The 22,743-nt window shown below is 49.2% G+C and overlaps 1 long non-coding RNA gene across 2 annotated transcripts in view; it reads right to left on the bottom strand.

Moving 5' to 3' along the window:
• Positions 1 to 22,743, bottom strand: part of LOC140687457 (uncharacterized) — a 284,201-nt gene that overhangs the window by 46,967 nt on the left and 214,491 nt on the right. The window contains exons 3-5 of one of the 2 annotated variants that reach the window (XR_012061806.1): positions 22,128 to 22,310; positions 12,653 to 12,718; positions 8,891 to 9,145 (exon numbers count right to left, since the gene is read on the bottom strand). This is a non-coding gene — a long non-coding RNA (uncharacterized lncRNA). Of the gene's footprint in view, positions 1 to 8,890; positions 9,146 to 9,799; positions 9,908 to 12,652; positions 12,719 to 22,127; positions 22,311 to 22,743 lie in introns of those variants that run through there. The other variant, XR_012061807.1, reaches the window with a different exon arrangement.

The raw sequence follows: 22,743 nt of genomic DNA, 5'->3' as shown, positions 1-22,743 counted from the left end.
GGGGGCAGCCATGTCCCTTCTGATCCCCAAATAGCAGTGTATCTGACTCACAGTACGTGTAGGTCTCAGGCTGAGTGCCCCCAGAAGCAGACACTGAGACAAGAATTCAAATCATTTGTTTGGGAGGTGATCCCAGGGTAAGAAGGTGGGGACATGAGACAGGGAAGGGAAGGCAGTCAATACAGTGTCCATATTGGAGCAGGTGACTGCTGTGGGCAACTGGGGCTCACTCCCACTGCAGAACACTGGACCCAGCGTAGAACATGCCTCCAGAGTGTTCCCACCGAGGGGAGAGGAAATGAGCTTTTATCCACACCTCCCACATCATTGGTTAAGGGCAGCTGCCAGGGCATGAACTCTTGGGCACTTCCGGCCTGTCCTACATAGGCTTAATGGGCTCTGGTGGCCAGAGAGAGCCCTCAGCAAAGAGATGCCGATGCTGGTGATTGGAAGCCACTGACAGTGAGCTGTGGGGCACAGTCTCTATTTAAGTAAATGAATGACAGCCGACCGGTGAAGGGCCGAGAGAGAAATGCCTCCAAACACATTAGTGGGGGCATCACTTCCTCCTGAATTCTCAGTGAATACCTGGAGTTTCTTAGGGGGTTAGCTTTTGCTCCAGTCTCTTGGTTTTCATGTGGCCAGGATGGAAGGTTCTGGAAGCCAGTCCTGCCATCCCAGAGGGCTGGTGCTTGCCACATCCTGGGAAACTGGAGAGGAGAAACTTGGATTTTTCTCTAGGAAGCAGTTTCCTCAACAGTCTACAAGTCTTCATCAGCATTCAGCCCTCTCTTACTTGGACAAGCAGCCCTGATGGTGTGGGCCCTGCATTCCAGGAGGCAAAAAACAAAAAAACCCAAAAAAAACCCTGCCCTCCTTCCCCCGCCTGGGAAAACTGGACCGCATCGGGATGGCACCGTGCCCTCCGCCCACCACCCGGAAACTGGCCTGGCTGGCAACAGGGCCGGTGGGGAGGAAGGCAGAGCTGTTTGAACATGTCCCTTGCTGCCTTGGAAAGGGTGGGAGACGGCAGGGATGAGCTGCAGAAACGTGATGGGGTTATAGTTTCCCCTTGATGCAAATCCTCTCGCCCCATGAATGAGCCTGTGCGGACAGAGAGAGTGAGTGATATAAAGATGCACTGGGGCAGAGAGACACCTTTCAGACAAGGAAATCAAAGAGTCCTGCCTATTACCTGGAACTGGTGAGACCTCCCACTTGCCCTGGGCGCTAGGTAAGTGGTGGGCATCATCCCATCAGACCAGGGTTCCTCAACCACAGCAAGGTTGACATCTCAGAATGGAGATTAAATTTTCTACAGTGAGGGGTCCTGTGCACATAGGATGTTTAGAAGCATCCCTGGCCTCTACACACGAAGAGCCAGGAGCAATTCCCCATTCCCAGTCATGACAGTCAAAAGTATCTCCAGACATTACTAAATATCCTCTAGGGCACAGAATCACCCCTTAAATGAAAACCACTGCACTAGACCCACAAGGACTCACACAAGGGTTTATTTTGTTCCAAGCCCTGTGTTCAGTGATTTACATGTCTCAGTGCACTGAGTCTTAACAGACTTATCAGGCTGGGGCTGATACGGAAGCCCTGTACTGTCGTGCCCAGGCTGCTAACTTGCTCTCCCCTCCTTACGTAGTCGCCCCGGTGTCACGGGGCAACATTCACATTCCAGCCGGTGGGAAATGGAAAGGGGGACTGGTATATCTCTCCCCTTTAAAGTACAACCTGCAAATTGGCCGCATAGCTTAGGATCACATCCCATTGGTCAAAACTTGGTCACATGCCACATTGAACTGCAAGGAAGGCTGGGAAATGTAGTTTTCATAGGGACAGCCTCATGCTCAGCTACAAGTTCATTACTATGGAAGTAGGGGAGGATACTATGGTATGTTCCCTTTCATACACAGGGAAACTAAGGCACAGAGTGGTTAAGTACTACTCCCGGGTCACACAGAGAATAAGGAAATAGAGTAAGAAAATGGATATAAAGTGTAGATGCTCAAAGCCAGCCTTCTTCCTTGCCACACATCCTTTCAGTATCATTCATTGTAATTTATCAGTTCCGAGGGTCTCTTTTAGAGGAGGAGGCTGAAAGTTTTCCTGCACCTTTGGGACTGATGAGTTTCTTTTGGCCCTTGAAGTCCACACCCTTTAGGTAATCCAGGTACAACCCTAAAATAACCCAAATGTTTTTAGAATCATTTCTCTAGTGGAGCAAAGGACTAAGAGCCCCTACTTTTCTCCCTGTGCAGGCTGGAGATATGTTAAGGCAAGCTGTTAGCCAAAAAGATTCCCCTAAACTGTAAGGAAACTGAGGTCCAGAGAGGGGAAAGGACTTTCTCAAGGCCACACAGCTGGCTCCTGGCAGAGCCAGGACTAGGACCCCAGATGAGGAACCATGGCAAAAAGTCTTCCAGCTTCTAAAACCTGGGAGGCATCACTCCTCCTCCACTTTCTCATTGCCTGCGCGTTTTTTCCCTTTGCTATTTTAATCCCTTAACTGCCGTGTTAGTGAGATTTGTGGAAGAAGCTGAGGTTTACACTTTGGTGACACCATTGTTGTCTTCTCAATAGCCAGACCCTCTCACCTTCAAAAACACAACCCTGATTTTATTTAGGAGTAGGAGGTGATAGGTCCAGCCCCAGGGGAGGGATTAAGGTTGGGCTAAACCAGTCATATTATCCCATTCCTTTTGGCTACAACTCACTTTCCCAGCCTCCCTTGCAGCATGGAACAGACATAAGACCAGTTCTGGCCAATTCAATGTGATGGGAATCCCTCCAAGGACACTGTTGGAAGGATTTTCTTCCCAGATTAAAAGAACTCAAGGAGAAAGGAGATTCCGCCCTCCTCTAAACACTTTCTCCTGTCTTGCACTTTGTTAAGGATGTGATGCTAAGGGCTGTGGCAACAATCTTGTGACCATGAGGCAAGGCTAATGACAAAAAGCCAACACACAGGATGGCTGATTGGAAAGGTTGAAAGTGGCTAGATACTGGATGATACTGCTGAGATGCTGCCTTGACCCAGAAACCATCTACCTCCAGACTTTTTGCACACTGAAAGAATTAAATGTCTTTACTGTTTAAGCCATGGTTAATGGAGTATTCTGAAATTTGCAGCTGAAGATATTCCTAACTAATATAATTATGCTCAGTCCACCATATTTTGGCCCTGGAGTTTCTACCCCAAATCCCAGATGGTAAGACTATTGCTTATTTTTATGAGTGGCCAACACCCATCTTTGCCTTCTTGGAAGCTGATGTGGAGAGCAGCCTACTGAATCTGCTTGAGTCCTTGCAGGATGGATGAGGTGTGAAGAAACACACATAATAATTCTTGGGTGACTTTTGACATTAACTCAAAAGGGTACAACATTAGCTTATATTTGGGAGTGTAGATTCTTTAATGTATTATCAACTCTCAAGGTTGCACAGCATTTGGGGAATTTTGGACTTAATAAAAGTGCCCTTATCAATTAAAATGCTTGGATGCAGAAGAATCACAATGACTAACAGTTATATGCTGAGTCTAGCTTGCCAGGCACTTCAATAATTAGCACTTCACTTACACTAACTCATTCCTTCTTTACAACCCCATGAGGAGATACTATCTTCCCTCCATTCTCCAGATAGGGAAACCGAGGCACAGAGCTAGTAAGTGACATAACTGGAATGTGACACCAGGTAGCTGACTCCAGAGTTCAAGCTCTTAAGCTAAGGCTGCCACTCTATAGAGCCAATTAACAGTGGCTTCAGCCATAAGAATATCTGTCGTTTACTTTAATTTAGCGTGGGCTTTGCCCTTTGCCATCCTCAGCACGCTGGCTTTTGCCACCTAATTGGCACAGGATGGCGGCTGAGGTCAAGCATCCCCATGTCCCATGGCTGTATCCAAGGCAAGCAGAGAAGGCAGTGGCATCACTGCCAACCCTCCCTAGTGGGAGGAAAGTCTCCCTGGCGCGGTCATCCTGCAAACTTCCTATTGCGTCTCATTGGTCAGAAGCAGGTCACCTTGGACCAATCACTGGCAGACTGGAATGGATGTGACATGATTAGCTAGACCAATTACACTGCCCCCCTGGGGTGGGGTGCAGTGTGGCTGGCACAAATCGGGGTTGAGCTAGCAAAGAAGAAGGGGGCAGCCAACGGCGTGGATCCCGGCGACTGACATTACAGTGAGGTGGGTTCTGCCTTCAGCTCTTACATATATTATCTCATCAAGTCCTCATGCTGTTATTATCCCTGTTTATGATCAACAATTTGAAGTCCAGAGAACTTAAACTGACTTTCCTTAAATCACCCAGACAGGAGAGGAAGAAGCTGGATTCAAATGCTAGGCCCTTAAGAGACCTGCTCTCAACCCCTCTTCAGGTAGGGTTGCCAGATAAAATAAAGGATGCTCAGTTAAATTAGAATTTCGGATAAAGAAAGAAAATATTTTAGTATAAATATGTCCCAAATATTGCACAGGTCATACTTACACTAAAACAAACAAATGAAAACATTTGTTGTTGATCTGAAGTTCAAATTTAACTGGGCATCCTATATTTTTATTTGCTAAATTTGACAGTCCTACTAGGGTTACCACGTAGAAAACCTAAACAGTGGTGTGGGAGCTTAGCCACACTTCGTTTGCATAATAAGTACTAAGAAAATTCCACAAAGAAATATGCATTTTCCCATTTTTCATGAAACCTGATCCCTCTTGAGGTATGACTTGTTTTCTTCTTTTCTATAGTGATATGGGTACAGAGAAAACGTCCCTGCCCTCAGACAAACAACAGTGTATCTATTGTGATAAATGGCAGCTACCATTTAGTCTCAGGGCCAGGGAGGCAGTAGGGAGAGGTGGGGAGTGTGGGGCACGGAGACTCCCTTCGAACACACCCACCCCCAGCTGATTGTTGCCAGGTGGAACGTGGCCCAGCACAGGCCAATCTTCCAATGCTTTAAGGTAGGTAGAAATCTGAGTTTTTATCTAAAATCTCTTGATTTGTGAACATTGGCTCAAATTCTATTAAATGCCACATGGGCCAAAGGAAACATATCTTCAGGCTTGTGAGCAGCCAGGGAAAAACCTCTGCTGTTTAGCTTTGGAAAATGAGGCTGCAACTTCTGTAAGGAGGGGAGCAGAGAAGCTGGGCTTGAGGCAGCCTTGGCAATAAGAGAGCATGCTGAGTTAGGAGCTGCAGCTAGAGCTGGGTTCAAATCTCCTCTCTTCCAGGAAACTGCTGTGTGGTGGTGAGTAGGCGGCACAGCTTGTCTGTTTTCCAAACCATTCAGAAGATGTAATTGTATCCATCTTACTGTGCAGCTGGGAGGATTCCACTGATGGTGCTGAAGTAGGTAAGGTGATGTAGGTGAGGTGCCTGGCATGGGGGAGTGTATGCTAATTTCTTTCCCTCCCAGGGAAGGGCTCACACTTAGAAGTTTGATTTACTTCTTCTTATTGTTTATACATTTATACTTATACATTCCCTCCCTCCTTCCCTCCCTTCTCTCATTCCATCTTCCCCACCTCTCTCCCCCTTCTCTTCCTCCTCTTACTTCTTCTTCTTCTTTTTTTTTAATTAAACCATGTGAAGATTTAGGGCCAGGCATCAGGAGACCTGGGAGTAGGCCCTGGCTCTACTCCAAACTTGAGGTGATACTGGGGGAAGAGTCTCTTCCCCATAGGGCCTCAGTTTCTCCCTCTGTGAAGTGGGAAGGTCTGATTGGAGATGAGGGCAGGGTCATGCAGTTCTGTGGCGCCTTCTCAGGGAGGGATGGGGGTGGGGATGGAGGCCTTGGTGGTGATGGGAGCGGGTGGCTGGGGCAGGAGCTGAGTCAGAGGGCGCTCTCAGGGATGGGAGCAGGAGAATGTACCAGCACACGGTGCCCAGGGACTAGCAAGCCACAGGCAGGCAGCAGCCCGTGTCGTCAGGGAGCCTGTAAACACCCTCTAAGGAGAGCTAGGTCCCTGCTTGTCTTGGATCCGAGCACAGGCCCATCCCAGGGATTTGAGGTCAAAGCTCTTAACAGGTCACCCTGCCCAGAACATGGAAACTGGGAGCCCCTCCTCCTGGCTTTCTATCTGACCTCTGCTCCCCTCTCACCCTCCTCCCTCTTGCCAGGCCAGAGTCTGGTGAGTTTCTCGAACATGCAGTTCTCTTCCTGAGCCTCCAGCCCTTTGCACAAGCTCTTCCTTCTACCTGGCACATTGCTTCCCTCTTCCCTAAGCCTCCCCAAGACAATGCTTCCTTTTGGTTCAAATTTCAGCTCGAAGTCACCTCCTGTGAAAAGCCTCTGCTGGTCCCCAGGTACTCTCAGACCCTCTTGGAGCCCTGCTCCTCTTCTCAAAGCACTCACCGCTACCTGGGAGCTGTGCTGATATGCTTGTATGTTTGCTCAGTCTGTCTGTCCTCCTCCTGAGGGTGGGGACCGGGAGGGTCATTTCTGCTACTATAGTCCATTTGTGCAATGAATGAATGAATGAATGAAGCTCTCCGAAGGGTCCCAGGTAAATCTCCCAGGCCTAGGGAGTTCAGCGTCCTCTCAAAGGGGTGTCACAGCAGGTCAAGTTTTTCCTCAGCCTCAACTCTTTAGACTCTCCTCACTGTACTTATGAAAAAAATCCCAAATTCCACCCAAGGCCTCATGGTGACCCCGGGATCTAGCCCAGCAGACCACTCTAACCTCGCCCCCGTCCCAGCTGTGTCCCCAGCCCCATCTCAGCTCCAGCCACAGTGGCCTCCTTTCTGTTTTTTCACCACACCAGGCTTGTTCCAGCCTCAGGCATGCATGTTCTGTTCCCCAGAATGCTTGGTCCCAGGCCTTCTCCTAATTTATGTCTCAGCCTTTCACCTCACAGAGGGCTTCCTCTCTCAGGTCACCCTGTTTTGTTCCTTCACAGCATATATCACTATCTGAAATTATTTTATTTATTTTCAAATATTTGATCCACTTTAAGCAGACTTCATGGCTGTGAAGAATAAAGACAGCTTTTCCCAGCTTCCCCTGCAGCTAGGTACAGCCATGCAACCAAGTTCTGGCCAACGGGTTGTAATTGGGGGTGTGTTTGGAGTTTCTGGAGTCTTTCTTACAGATTTAGCTGCTGCTTGCTTGCCCTTTACTCATTATCGTTCCTTCTCCATCCTGCCACCTGGAAGGCAGATGAGAAGGCTGGTGCTGTGGCCTCCCTGTTGGCACGTTAGAAGGAGAACCACACCATAGGGATGGCAGAACAGGGAACAGGAAGGAGCCTGGGACACTGAGGGCTTCATGGAATCTCCAAACCAGCCCTGAACTGCCTACATCTGGACTTCATTCACACGAGAGAAAAATAAACTCCCACTTTTTATTGTTGATTTTTTTCAAATTAAGCTTATTATATTTTATTATGACTACATTTGTATGTCCTAAGCAGTACAGCCTAGTGAAACATGTCAGCTAGAATATATGCTGGGTCTTTTGATTTTAACATGTGCTCCAGTGGGCTTTGTCTACTCTGTCTAGTTTCAGTGCAAGTTACTAGAAGAGCCCTGGGCCACAGAAGGGAGGCCCCTTGCCTCAGGTCACACAGCAGGGAAGGGACAGAGCTGGAGTTTGACCCCAGGGCGCCATATCCTAACCCTCAACCCTCTTTCTCAGTAGCTCCCAGTTTTAGGTGACGCTGGACTCCCCCAGGCTCGGCCAGGACAACGGGCAGACTGATCTACGGCTGTTCTGCCTTATAGGCCATTAGGCCAAGAGGCCCTTTCGTACTTCTCAGGGGTGAAGAGCATGCTGGAGTTGTGAGAGAAGACCCTGATTGTGCAGTCTGGTGGGGGTTGAATCCCAGCCCTGCTGCTGGCAAGCTGTGCACCTCAAGGAAGACCCCAGCCTCTCCGAGCCTCAGCTTCACTGTACACTATGCCTCTGAGCAGGTCGCGTGCCCTGCAGATTCCTTGATGTGCTGTATTTAGAATGTCTGACAGCTCGAGAAGAATAGAGTGCTCCATCCCACAAGGTGGAAGTTTCTGGAGCACAGGTGGTGTCACTGGCACTAAGAGGAGGTGGCTGCTTAGTTCAAACTTTAGGACCAGTTCTGGGTTCAAATTCTGACCCCACACTTAGCAACCGTGTGATCCTGTGCAAGTCACTTCCCTTGTTCCGGCTTTCCTTAGTGTCCTTGAAAGGAAAATGGAGATTCACTCATTCATTCAACACGTATGTGCTGAGCGCCTCCCAGGCCAGGCCACTTCTAGGTTGCTGGAGATTCGAGGTAAACAGGTCAGACAGTCTTTCTCATGGGGCTGATGACTGAGTTGGGGAGGGGCCAGACAGCAAAGAAACAAACATGTAGCATGTAGCACAACAGTAAGACCCACGAAGCAAAGCAAAGCAGGGGAAGAAAGAGATGGTGGGAGGGGCTCTCTGAGGCAGGGTGGTCAGGAAGGCCTCCCGGAGGAGGTGACGTCGGGGGAAGAGACCTGAATGGCATGAGACGCGAGGTTTTCGGGCAGCTAAGCCTGGTCCCTCCCATTACCCTGGGCCTCCTCCAGCTGAATTCTTCCTCAGAGCAGAATCCACGTGGTGGCCAGCTCTGTGTCCCGGGCACCAGCCCAGTGATGACTGAGTGAGCCAGAGACACTGGCTCTCCCCGCCCGCTTGCCCTAGGCGTCCAGTCTATCAGCAAGGCTGCCTCTTTGGGAACCTAAAGTTCTCTCAAATCCATTCACTTCTCATTTCCTGCCTGGACTATTGCAGTAGCCCCCTCCCTGGCCCCCCTGCTCCCACCTCACCCTCCTACAGTCTGTCTTCCCCACGCATCTGCATTAGTTTCCCAGGACTGCTGTAGCAAATTACCACAAACTTATTGGCTTAAAACAATGTGAATTTATTTACTTACGGTTCTGGAGGTCAGAAGTCTGAAATCAGTCTCCAGGCAAAAGTCAGGGTGCTGGCAGGGCTGGTTCTTGCTGGAGACTCCCGAGGAGAAGCTGTTTCCTTGCCGTTTTCAACTCCTAGTGATCACCTGCATTCCCGGGCTTGTGGCCCCTTCCTCCATCTTCGACGTGCATTCTTTCAGTCTGTTTCTGTCATTCTCTCTGCCTTCTCCTTTTCCGTAGTCAAATCTCCTTCTGCCTCCATCTTATAAGGACTCCTGTGATTACATTGTGTCCACTTAGATAATCCAGGATAATCTTCTAACCTCAAGATCCTTAACAGCTGCACAGTTCCTTTTGTCATATAAAGTAACATTTGAAGCTCTGGGGGATTAAGATGTGGACATCTTTGGGGAGGGGGGGCATTATTCAACTGACTACAGCATCCAAAGGGATCTTATTAGAACTCAAGTCAGTCCTGTTCCTCTTCTGTTCAAAATCGTCACATGGCCCCCAGCTCCCTCAGAGCACATGCAAAGCCCTTACAGTGGCCACACAGTCCTACACAGCTGTGTGCTTGTTACTTCTCTAACTTCCTCTCCAGCCACAGGCCTCCTTGCTGTGCCTCAACACTCCATGCATGCTCCTGCCTCAGGGCCTTTGCACATGCTATTCCCTCTGCCCAGAACCTTTCATCCTGCCTCTTCCTAAAGCTAGTTCCTTGTCATCCTTCAGGTCTTACTTCCTCAGAAAGGCCTTCTTGGACACCACCCTCCCTATAACAGCCCTTCCCTCTCTGCATAGTCTGAACACACTCTGAAATTATCTTGACTGTTTATTTGGTTTTTTGTTTATTTGTTTTTTGTGTATTACCCATGGTCCCCATTAGAGTGTCAGCTCCTAAAGCCCCAGTAGGGGCTGGTCTGTCTGGTTCTCTGCTGAATCTCCTGCACCAAGGACAGGGCCTGGTGCCTAGTAGGTGCTTAGAAAATCCTTGTTCCATGAATCCCTGTGTGGCCAATCTCCAATGTCCCTCAATGCTGCTGTGAATAAAATACAAACTCATGTAAAGGCATTCTGACCATCCTAGTGACTTTTTGGCTTGATCTTGATTAAAACACTGTCTTCATGTGTTAAAAAGTGGCATTGTTTACATTAGGCAAGCAAGGACTTAGAGAAGGGCCTGGAAGAGAGGCAGGGGTCTCCCAAGGACAGGAGCCATCAGCAATGACAGTGGGGTCTTACGGGGAAGAGCAGGGTCATGGAGTAGGTACTCGGGCAGTGGTGTTCTCTCTGTGTGCCTCTACTTTCACATCTGCAAAATGGACACCATGACAGACTTCACCTCCTAGCAAGGCTCTTGGCTTCTGTGCTACTGACATTTGGGGCTGGATTATTCTCTGCTGTGCTCTGTCCTGTGCATTGTGGGATCCTGAATGGGAGCCTCCACCAACTAGATGCCAGTTTCATTTCCCTAGTTGTGACAATCCAAAATGTCCCTAGATGTAGCCTAAAGGCTCCCGAGGGGGAAAATGGCCCTCGGCTGAGAATGTCTGCCTCAGAGGATCATCCTGGGGGTTGAAAGAGATGATGTGGGTAAAGCTTCTGGCCCTGAGCCTCGCACTCAGCAGCTGCTCAGGAAATGAGAGCTGCTGTCTGGTCAAGAGGGTGGCTGGGTTGGAATCTTGGCTCTGCCACTCAGCAAGTTAGCAGGTGGCCTTGGGCAAGTGACTCCAGTTCTCTGAGCCTCAGTTTCCTCATCTGTAAAGTAGAATAATAATAGCGCCCACTCTGTTGGGACTGTCAGGGGGATTAAGGATCATGCCCCGTACACAGTAACTGCTCACTAAATGAGAACTCTGAGGATGAAGACGAGGATGGTGGAGGCTCCTAGGAACAGTGGGAGCGGGAGAAAGGGCACTTTGCAAGTGCAACCTGGGGTCTCTGGAATGTGTGTCCCTGCATTAATGAGGGACACCCAGTCACAGCTGCCCACACCCGGTAGGGCAGCTGGCTCAGACCCTCAGCTCTGCTGGGCCATTTAATAATTAAGCTGGATAAGGGGTGACAAGGCTGTAAGGCCAGCAGCAAGCAGGGCCTGGCCTTGTTTGGCTTTGGTGACGTGATGGCCCTGGGATCATGGCCTTCTTGAGCCCATAAACAGGGGGTTGGGCCCTGAGATAGGCAAGGCCAGGCCAAGGTCTGTGCCAGTGGCCTTGTGTCCGAGTCATGCCGGGGGTGGGAAGGGGGTGCTGTGGAATGAGGGCTAATTTTCACGGGGTCAGCTCTCACCTCCGTTCTGGCTCTGGGCATCCCGTTTCTCTCTTTCCTTCCCTGCCCAAACCCGTCTTATTGTCAACTCCAGTTAACTGAGCACTTACTACCTGCAAAAGCTCTACCAGAGCACTTTATATAGATTGACTCCCACCACCCCTATCATGGAGGGGGTGCTCTGTCCCCTCCCCAGATGAGCAAAGCCTGTGACTTGAGTTCCAGTACCCAGGTAAGGAATCACAGGCTTGGAGCGCTGAGTCACCAGCCCACCGGAGCAGGGCCACATCCCAGCCCAGGTCTGGGGTCTCCCGAGCTTGCACTTAACCCCATGCCCAGCCCACTTCTCCACCACCTCCTCTGCTCTCTCCTCACTCTCTCTCTGAACAACTTTCTATTGGTGTTTTTCTGTGTCTCCATGCCTCTCATTTTCCACCTCAATTTCCCCTTTTCACGCTCTGTGTGTCTCTCACTCCCTCTCTTGGTTTCCTTCTTTTTGTTTCTGTATTTCTCTTCTCCACCTCGCTGTGTCTCTGTGTCTCTCTCTGTCTCTCTGTCTGTTTCTCTTTCCTTCCTTTTCTCTCCCCCCTCGCCTGTCTCCCTCTGACCGCCCCGCCTCCAGGCCCTGTCTCCCTGCAGCCAGCCCTTGTCTGAACGCCAGCACATTATGTCCCTGGTCAGACCCTGACGTCAGGCGGGGCCTGGCGGGCGGCCACCGGCCGCTGCCGGGCAGACTGAGGGAGTACACGCTTTCCCAGTCCCCAACGCCCGCCCAGCCCTGCAGCTGGGGCTTCAGTTCTCCCGACCTGGCCTCAGATGGCTGGAGAGAGGACAGTGGCAATTGGTGGCTGCCTGGCCTGTGAGCCTGGGACTGCAGATAACTCACCTCTCCCTCCCCTTCACCCTGACCCCAGGGCCATAAGAGACACCTCCTGGCCCTGCCTGCTCCCCAAGGCGAGACAATACAGCATGGGGACAAGATGTGGGGCCAAGTCCAGACTGTGTGACCTTGGGCAGGTCACCCAGCCTCTCTGAGCCTCATCTCTGTAAAATGAGGCCATTGAAACACCTGCCTCTCAGGTCTGCAGGGAGGGTCAACTCTAATAGGGGGACTGCAATGTGGGAGAGGTGCCCAGCCTTTCAGCGGGAGCTCAGTGTCACCAAAGGGTACCATCCAGCAGTCCTTAAGAGGAGATGCCTGGTTGACACATAATTGGGGGTCCTAGCTGGTGTTTGGAGGGTAGTGACGTGCCATGTGGGCCATGGCCAGGCACGATGAAGGAACATCCCACCCAAAATATAAACAGTGCCCCTGCCGAGAAACCCTGCCCAAGCCCAGTTGGTCTCAGGCCCCATAAGAGCTTGAATAAGTGGTTAAAAAAATGTAATATTTCTTGTTTGGTTTGTTTGGTTTTCTCCCCCTCTGATTTTCAAAGCCATGCAATTTCCTTGAAGGACATTTTGAAGGGCACCTGAGCATCCCGGTTTAAAACAGATTTTGGGGTTAGACAAACCTGGGTTAAATCCAGCTGTGTGGCCTCTGGCCAGTGGCTTCACCAACTGAGCCTCAGTTTCCTCATCTGTCAAATGGGGAGATAAATATACACGTGTTTAGGGTGGTTGTGAGGATTAAGCAAAACAATGCTTACAAAAGACAGTAGCCTTTTTTCTTGTTCTTTTTATTTTTCTAATTTTAAATATAGGGGATACAGAGAAGAAAACAAGAAGGTCACCCAGAGAGAAAAACTCAAAGATTTTTGTGGAAATTTGGCTCAGTTAACTTCTTTGTCCTGAGAGTCAACTCTTGTCTGCTTTTTCGTTTTTCATGGAAATAAAACTTGACTTGAAGTTTCATTTAAAAATATCTGCTTATTTTCTTCTTTTTCTTCTTCTTCTTTTTTAATACCTGGGCATTCAATTTAAGCCTGGGTTTAAAGGGTATCCAGTGAGCTGCAAGGCTCTCTCCTAACCCCGGCCTCTGGCTCCCCTTCCCAGAAGCCAACATGGTTAGCAGTTTCTCACGTGTCCTTCCTTCCTTTCCTGGGGTTAAATCATCTTTGGACACATGAATTCCAAACCCTCTCTTCATTTTGGTTTTGTTTGTGCTTTTTAATTCACTTACAGCATGACATTATCAAAAAAAAAATCAGGATATACAGGCAGTCAAACGAAAGGGGAAGACAAAAAAAAGCAGAAGCACCTGACATCGTGCTACTCCTTGGGCATTTGGGAGTACATCCTCACAGGCTCTCTCCATCACCGGATGTCCGTGCACACGCTTATAGTCCCAGGGATCTTTTCTTCTTAGCGCAGATCAATGCTTGTGATGATGTATTTGTACTTGATGATCAGACAACCTAACCATTACCTGCCTTCCTCACTGTGCAGTGTTTCAGGAGACCGGGAGGGTCATGCCTATGTCCCCCACACTCAGCAGAATGCCAACACACAGTAGGCCTGTAATGAGTATTTTCCAAAGGCATGAATGAAGGGGTGAATTCCCAAAAGGGATTATACACTGTATTACACTATCCTGTGACCTATTTTTTCACTTAACAGCTCGGGTACATCTTTCCACATCTCTAGCTAGGCAGCAAATCTCCATTTCTTATGTCTGCACACAGGCACCACAATAAACATCTTTTTGATGCTGGCCAGAAGCTTCTGCCCCTAACTGGGAAATTCTTTTTCAAAAACAGATCTGTTAACGAATTCCATATGAGCCACCCGTGCCCCAGCCCCTTGGCTGTTTACTTTCAGCCTAACACTTCACTGGTTTCACGGGCCCATTGTGTTCTGGGACAAGTCAAGATTTACTGTCTGTCCCTGACATCATGTTTTTCCAGAGAAGCTTAAGAGTGAAGAACTCATCTCATCCACCAACTCCCTCCCCCACTGTTTCCGCCAGTTGTCAGTTAAGTAGTCTGTAGATTTGCTGAAGTTGGGAAACTTGGTACAACCCTTGCCTCCCTGGATGCTTGTTGCAAACAGCACACACCAAGCTCATTCCTACCTCAGGGACTTTGCACTGGCTGTTTCCTCTGCCTGGAATATGCTTCCCTTGGATATTTGCTTGGCTTACCTTCTTCAGGTCTCTGCTTAATGTTCCCTTCTCAGAGAGGACTTCCTCAACCATTTTTCTAAATTAGTTATCTCTAAGTCATTTATCCAGTTTCACATTTCTTCCTAAAACATTTACCTGGTGTCATATGGTATCATATTATGTTCTACTATATTAATATTTGGGGGTTTCCTTATTTATTGTCCATCCTCCTGACTACATGGGCAGGAATGTGGCTTGTTATCTTTCCTACAGTATCCCCAGCACCTAAGACAAGGTCTGGAGCATTGTGGGCAATTCAATATTGGTTGAATCAATAAATGTTAATTCCAGGATTCCAAGGTTCCTTCCAAGGCCAAGAACTGACTGCCGTTATTCATTCATTTACTCATTCAAGATTTATCTATTGAGCACCTACTGTGTGCCAGGGCATGCTGAGAGTACTATAGTGGGTAAGACAGACAGGCCCTCCTCTTGAGGGATGTGGTCAGTGGTCAGGGAGACACACCTACATGGATAATGACATCCAGGTTGACTTGCTGGCCTCAGATGGTGGAGCGAGAATGGGGCTTGGATTCTGAAGATGTGGGTTTCCAGCTCTAACTCAGCCCCTGCAGAGCTGGGTAAACTTCAAGGCTGACACGAATAGGAATAATATCCTTGTCAACTTGACTTCTGTGTACTGTTTTTTCATCATAAGTAGAGAAGAAATTAAAAAGTGATGCCAGAAACCTTTTTGTGTTCCTCCCTCAGGCCCAGCAGGGTCTTTGCTTGTGGAGCTAAGCTTTGTCCTACTTTCTGGCTGCCCTACACCTTGCAGCCCCCAACCCCTTCAGGGAAGCACCGACCCTAATAGCCCCAACTCCCCCATGAAGACGACAGGAAATTCTCTTTCCCAGCCTCTCTTGCAGCCTGGCGCAGACATGGGACTTGGGCTCCACTCATCAGACCTGCCTGCTAGAGATTAGAAGAGAAGGGCAGGACAGGAGACATGGAGGAGAATGGGCAGGCCCTGACGATGCAGTGGGAGGGGTCCCTGGGGAAAAAGCAGACTCACTAGGACAGCCCTACCATAAAACCTGGGCCCAATCCTAACCCCATGGCCCACCTGGGATGACAGATATTAACAGGTATCAAAAATGTTCATGTTCTTTGACCCTCAAATCCCTCTTCTGGAATTCTATACTGAGGGAATAATCACAAGTAGTGAAAATACACAAAGATGTTCACAACAGAATTGTTTATAGCGTAGTGAGGAGTCAGAAACTACCTAAACGCCCAATGACCAGGGAATTGTTCCGTTGATAAGGGGATGCTTCCTTAAAGAAGATTAGAGACGATTCCTCTAGTAAAATATTAGTGCAATACTCAGGGGTAAGTACATCTTTGAGAGGCCGGAAATTCAAATTAAGAGGGGTTGACATGAAACAGAAATTTGTTTCTTTCTTATATAAAAGAAGTGTGGAGGTGTTAGTCCATGACTAGGAGGTGGCTTCATAAATTCATCAGGGACTTGCATTCATTTTCTGTGTTTCTACCATGGCCCAAGATAGTCACTCAGTTCTGCCTCCCATTTGCATTCCAGTCAGTGAGGAAGATGAGAAAAAAGAGCTGGCACCCTTTTGCTAAGGACATTACTTGGAAGTTACGTCCCATTGGGCAGAACTTGTCACATGGATACACCTAGCTGCAAGAGAGGCAGGGTAATGTAGTTTTTTTTTTTCTGGGTGGTCACATGCTCAGCTAAAACTTGGGATTTCTATTACTAAAGAAGAGGGAGAGATCAGAGGATTGGGGAGAAGCAGGGATCTCTGTCACAATAAGCAACAATTAGAAATAATGTCCAAGAAGACTTTGTAATAACATGAAAAAATCATTGTACAGTTTGGGAAAGGCAAAGGCAAAATTTGAAATTGTATGTACAGTGTGATTTCAACAGTGTAACAAAATTTCAAAACAGAGAAAGCTACTCGGAGGACAAAACTGCTAGAGAGTTGGCCTTTGTGAGCAGTCGAATAAGAAATGTCATTTTTTTCTTTTTATCTGCATTTTCCAAATGTCAATAATTGAGCAAACTTAACTTCCCAAAAGAAAGAATCCCTGTGCAGATTATAGAATCTACTTGAGCTATAATTCATGGCACACAAGTTCTTCCCTTGACTGTGCCAAGGCAGCCAGATGGAAAAAGAAGAAACGAAATCATCTCTAGTCACAGACAATAAGATTATGAATGGAGAGAAATGCAAGGAACCCACAAAAAGTGACTGGAAAAAGAAGGACCTGGGACTTATCACAGGTTCACGTCCCAGCTGTGCTGAAATTCCAGCTCCATGACCTTTGGCAAACCACCAAACTCCCTGTTTCTGCATCTGTGCAGTGGAAGGGTGAACGGCAGCCACCTCGGGGTGTGACGAGGGCTAAGAGGAAGGACTCCCGCAAAGTGTAAGCAGCAGGGCTCTGCACAGAGCAAGCTCTCCACCAGAGGTTCTCAGAGCTGGGGGTAGGGGTTGGGGGCTGACTTTGATCCCCAGGGGACATTTGGCAATGTCTGGACACACTTACGACTGAGGGAGTGGGGAAGCTACTGGTATCTAGCCGGTAGAGACGAAGGATGCTGCTAGCATCCACTGTTACCATCATCGGGCTTGTTCCCTGGGTTTTGCTGTCAGGAACAGCATGGCAGTGGTCAGCAGGGTTGCACGTCTGTGGACATGTGTATTTCTGCAGGATGTGTTTCTGGGCAGAGAATCGCTGCTCTGCGCTTGTATGTACTGTAGCCTCCTGAATGTCCCTGAGAGGTCTTCTTCATCTTGTCTCAGGCTCTAAACTAGGAGGCTGGGGACGTGTCTGTACCCAGGGATGCTTTGAGGAGGAGCAGGACGGCCGGGGGCCCCCAGTCCAGTCCAGTGATGACGTGGCTGTGGCTGCTGATACCAGCACCACCTGCACCCTATCTCTCCAGCGCTACTACCCCGCAGGCACTCTGCTTAGCTCACACCTGAAAGCACTGGAGGTCGGCGCTGCCATCACCTCCACGTCAGAGGAAAGGAAACAGGCTCTGAGGCAGTGCGGGAGCCAGATCAGCTGGCCCCACAGCCAGCATGCTCTCCCTAGACCTTGCCGCTCCGGCCTTAGGTGACCTTGGCCTGACTGTGCATCACAGTCACCTACGGACTGAAAACCCAGATTCTCAGGTGACCTCCCTGGGCTGGTCAAGTCAAGCTTGGTTTTGGAATCAAACAGATCTTGAGTCTTGGTTCCTCCACTTACTGGTTATGTGACCTTTTTTAACCAGTGATTTTACCTCTTGGAGCCTCAGGTTTGTCCTCTGAAGAAAAGAGTAGCATTAGTTACTACCTTAGAGGGTGGCCGGGAGGATTCAGTGAAATCCCCTATGTCACAGGCTGAGCATGGAGCTTGGTACACAGTAAGCACTCATTAAGTGTTGGCTTTTATTTTTATTTTTGGAGCAGGGCTTAGGCTTAGGCATGTGTGTGTGTGTGTGTGTGTGTGTGAGTGTGTGTGTGTGTGTGTGTGTGTAAGCTCATTATTGATTCTCATGTGCCTGGCTAGTTATCTGTCCATCCATCCATCTATCTGTCCATCCAATCATCTATCCATTCATTTATTCAACAAATTTACTGAACACAAAATGTGTGCCTGGCTGGGCCTTAGTCCCTGAGCACTCAGAAGTGATCAAGATACAAAGCTTCCCCCCAGGAACAAATGAGTAAGTATGTAAAGTCATGCAGCATAAACTGCTGTGAACAGCCTGGGATGGAGCGCCTCTTCCAGACAGGGTGAGAAGCTGGATGTCTTCTGTTTGCCCTTCCAGACCCCCTCTCCACCCTGTACTGTCTCCGGGCAGATCTGTGTGAAGGGCATCAACCTTAGGAGCCCATGCCTTCCCAAGGCAGACGAGAAAACTCACTTCCTTAGTCGCTCTTGCAGCTTGGGTGCAGGCATGACAGCCGTGTTTGGGAAAAAGCAAGGAGGCCTGGGAGGTAGATGCAGGAATTGAGGTTCAGAGAGGGCAAGGGGCTTGTCTGAAACCAAGCAGTGGGGGAGTGGAGGAGGTGGAATTTGAATCCAGGTGTACTGGATTCCTCAACTTGAGCTCTTCGTTGGTTTATGGCCCCCGCTGCGAAAGGGCTGCACTGCACTGAAAGGAAGGAGCGGGAAAGTTGAGAAGTTCAGCTAGTGTCACACACTGAGCCAGACTCAGAGTGTATCAATCATGTACTGTAATCCAGCCCTGGGCTCTGCACTTCATAAGCATGGGCTCACAACAGCCCTACAGAGTAGGAAAAGCAAATCTGGGTTCAGAGAGGTCAAGCAACTTGCTTGAGGTCACACAGAAAAGGCATCAGGGTACAAATCCATTCTTTACATCCAAAACCTTTGCTCTTTGGAGTGGACCCTACTTCCACCTGTCAAAGATGCAGTGGCACACATCTGACTCTCTGACCACATTCTGAGCTCTCTGGGGTCAGGGTCCACATCTAAAACCTCTTTCTACTTCCAGATGAAACCCAGGGGCACTACATATGGTAAGCCCTCAATAAATAACACGTAAAGAAGGCATGGCCAACTTACAGGGGTTTGCTTGAGAATTTCAGAGGCTCAAAGGCCCTTCCTTCTCACAGTTTTTCCTCCTAAATATCTCTCATACGAAAACTTTAGCTGAGTCATTCTTTGGCCTCATCTTAGTTCTAAAATGGTGGCTGCTTTGTGTGTGGCGGGGAGTGGGATGGGGGGGCAGGGTGAAAAGCAGTATTTCCCACATTCTGAACCTGGACTGTAGTACTTACCTATCCAGCCTTCCTTCTTTCCATTTATCTACCTGCCATCAATCCACCCATCCACACTTCCATCTACCCGTCCTGTTCACTCTATCCAACCTCCCATTCATTCCTCCACTGATCCATAAATTCAGTCATTATCCATCCATCCACCTATCCTTTATCCACTGATCCATCCACCCACACTTCTATCCACCAGTCCCATTTACTCACTCTATCGAACCTTCCACTCACTACTCCATTGATCCATAGATCCAAACATTACTCATCTGCCCACCCACTCATCCTTCCATCTGTCCATTCGTCCGTCCAACAAACGCATACCAAGCATCTCCTGTGTGCCAAGCCCTATGCTAGACTCAGAGACACTGGAAGCAAGTATGACTTGGTGCTTGATTGCACAGAGCTCCCAGTGCAGTGGGAGAGACACATATAATAAATGGTATAGGAAGGGCTCATTCATTCATTTTTCCACCTGTGTTTCATGCTGCCTCCTCTGTGTCAAGCAGTATTAGACCCTGGAGAACAAAGATAAAGGAGACAAGGTCTTGGGCTCCCATCCTAGTGGTCGAGACAGAATTAAATATGAACCAAGGCAGGAAGCGCTCGTTCAGTAATCATTTGTTCATTCACTATGTGTTTGCTGACGACTCCCACGTGCCGGACCTGGGCTCTGAGGACACCGACATACAAAGGACTTGGCCTTAACCACTTGGAGCACAGTCCAGTGGAGGAAGTAGCCCAACAGAGAATCTCAGCAGAGTGTGATATGAGCTGCAGTTAGGGCGAGGGCAAGGGTCCACAGAAGCAAGGAAGGTGGCCAAGGGAGCTTTCTGGTGGAGGTGGGGCCTGGCCTGAGCCCGAGGGATGAGGTGGGGCCCTCCCCCTCCCCAGGCTCCCCAGGGCCTTTTTCCTCCCTTCCTGCAGGATAGGAAAGTCAGACTCAGGGGCCCCCAGGCCACCCCCTCCCATCCAGGCAGCCCTTTGGAGCCTAGGACTCAAACCCTATCTCAGGACAAGGCTCTGGGCAGCTGGCCGGCTGAACCTTGGAGACTGTCCCACAGTGACCAAGGTCCACTGGTGACATTGAGGTTGCTTGTGCAAATGCACTCCATTTTTCTAGGCAGCCCTGTTCACAGAAAAAACAACCACCACTCTGCTGGCATGACTTATGGTGGGGTGTGGAGGGGCTGGCTGAGAATGTCTACCATGTATGGTGCCCTAGAGAATGGTGACATAGGTGCCCGTGGGAGGGGAGGCAGAAAGGCTGGAGATAGACGGTGGCAGGGCCAGATCACTCAGAGCCTCACAGGCCTTACAAAGGTCTCGGGGTTTGATCTGAATGGTAACGGGAAGACGTTGAACTCGATTCAAATGGATTGAAGCATAAGATTCAAAACTTCCAGATGGCTAGTGATTAATTCATTTGCTCATTCATTCATTCAACCAATATTCGAGCACTTACTCTGTTCCAGGCACTGGAGAAACAAGGGTGAACATAACAGACCCAGACTCTGCCTTCCTGGGACTAGAGGGGATCCAGACACTAAATCAAATTATCACACAATGAAACGTAGACAGTGATAAACGCTACCAGGCAAGGCTTCTCCAGGGTGACGCATAAGGAGCTGGTTTAGTACTTTTTCCAGCCAATGTACAGCGAGCACCTACTGGGTCAGACACTGTGCTGGGTGCAGAGATGCAGGGTGAGCAAGATAGGCCCAGTCTGTGCCCTCAAGCAGCTGACATTTCGGTGGAGGTGACACTCCAGTAAATGGACATCAACAGCACAGTGAGGTAAGTGCAGCAGGGGTTCGGACAGGGGCTGAGGGAGGGCTTCGTGGAGGAAGAGGGTGAGCAGGAGTTAGGTGAGGGATTGTGCCTGGGGTGGGAGAGGGGCAGGGGGAGGGTCTCTGGTGACCTGCTTGGCTCCGGAGGTGGTGGGGAGAGGTGGGAGAAGCTGCTGTAGCCTGAGAGAAGGTCAAGAGCCACTGGAAGGAGACCCAAGGTTGTGGACGCAGGAGGGCAGAAGGTATCTGCAGGCGCCCTCAGTCTCTCCATCTCGGTCTGCCCCTCCTCCTTCTGTCTCTCCTTATCTGCCTTTGTCTTTCTCTGTCAGTACCTGACAGTCTCTCAGCTTCTCTCACTGTCTCCCTTTGCCTCTCAGCTTCTTTTTCTCCATCTCTCTTGTCTGCTCTGATCATCTTCGCGAGATGTCAGTAAGAGACAAGGATACTGGGGAAAAAACCCAGGCGGGCGGGCAGGACGCGAGGTCAGGAGCGCAGGGACAGCTGAGCGCAGGGACAGGCGGTGACTGAATGTTCTGTTTTGGAAAGACAGCTCTGGTCAGGGGCGAAGGTGGCTGACCGCGAACCTTGATAACCTGGCCAAGCTCGGTTCTAGCCAGCCCTCTGGCCAGCAGCGCTGTGACCCCGTGGATGCCGCACAAAATTTTCCTGGAGGGAGGGGGAGACAGGGAAAATGGCCCATGGGCAGTTTCTCCTCGGGCCAGAGGGACCAACAGGAAGGGATGGAAATAAGGGAACAACGAATTCTCAAGCGAGACCTCAGTGTGGTTTAGAATAGGAAAGCCCTGCTTATCTCGACATGTTTTTTCAAAGGTTTAACAGTTTACTAAGCACTTACTGTGTGCTGGCACCAGGCCATGTGTCATTGCTAACCGTCTCAAGAAGAGCACTGTAGTCTAAGACCATGGACTCTGGAGCCAGAATGTCTGAGTTTGAATCCTGGCTTTGCTCATTACTGGCTCTGTGACCTTGTTAAGTTACTTAACCCCTTTCACCATGGGTAAAATGGGAAGAAAGTAGCACCTGTCTCATCCATTGGCGGTCAAGATTAATATTGGTTAATATATTGGTTAATTAATACTGGTTAATACAGGTAAAGTGCTTGAAGTAGTGAATGGCACATAATAAGTGTTCAAGAAAAATCTGGGCTATTATGATTTCAGCCTTGTGATGGAGGAAGTAATGCTAAGGAGGCAGAGCGAGTCATTTTTGAATCTCTGCTTCATCACCTCCCAGCTCTGTGACCTTGGTTGAGTCTCATAACATAACTAGATGTCAGTTTTCTTAGTGGTTCAGTGAGGATTATCTTAGTACTCACCTCATCAGGTGGTGGAGAGCGTCTACGTTCGTGTAAAGTAGATGGAAAGCATTCACTTCCCAAGCGAAGAAAGTGTCCCTCCAAAGTTCATTTTCCCCCATGCGTCCAGCAGGTCCCACGTGTCCAGCAGTTCCCACGTCTCCAGGACACCTACGATGTGCTGAGTCCCGCATTCTTCCTGTCCTAGAAGACAGCGGCAGTCAGTTGGAGGTGGAGCGAGGCCCCTTGGCACCCAACATTAGTCCTGACTACAGCCTTCTGGTGCAAGCATTATCAATCCATTTCACAGAAGTGGAAACTAAGGCCTGGAGCGATAAAGAGTCTGCCTGAGGCAAAAAGTTCACAAGGACCTGCTCCTCTGAGCTGCTCTTGATCTGAACTCCAGTGACAACTCCATGCCGTCAGAGGCAACCAAGTCCTCAACTTCTCTCAAACACTCAGCCACACGCTCCTGCCTCAGTATCCCCTGAGCAGCACTTGGCTGAGAGCAGGCCTCAAAAATGTTGGTTGTACCAGACAGAATCTACAAGCCCAAAGAGCTATGCTGTCCCTGAATTACCTTTCCCTGTCCTCAGCCTGCTTCCCCATCGTATGCCAACCAGACGGAAGGAAACCC

Source organism: Vicugna pacos, chromosome 19, assembly GCF_048564905.1.
Source record: "Vicugna pacos chromosome 19, VicPac4, whole genome shotgun sequence".
NCBI classification, from domain to species: Eukaryota; Metazoa; Chordata; class Mammalia; order Artiodactyla; family Camelidae; genus Vicugna; species Vicugna pacos.
This window is presented reverse-complemented; position numbering and strand designations above follow the sequence as displayed.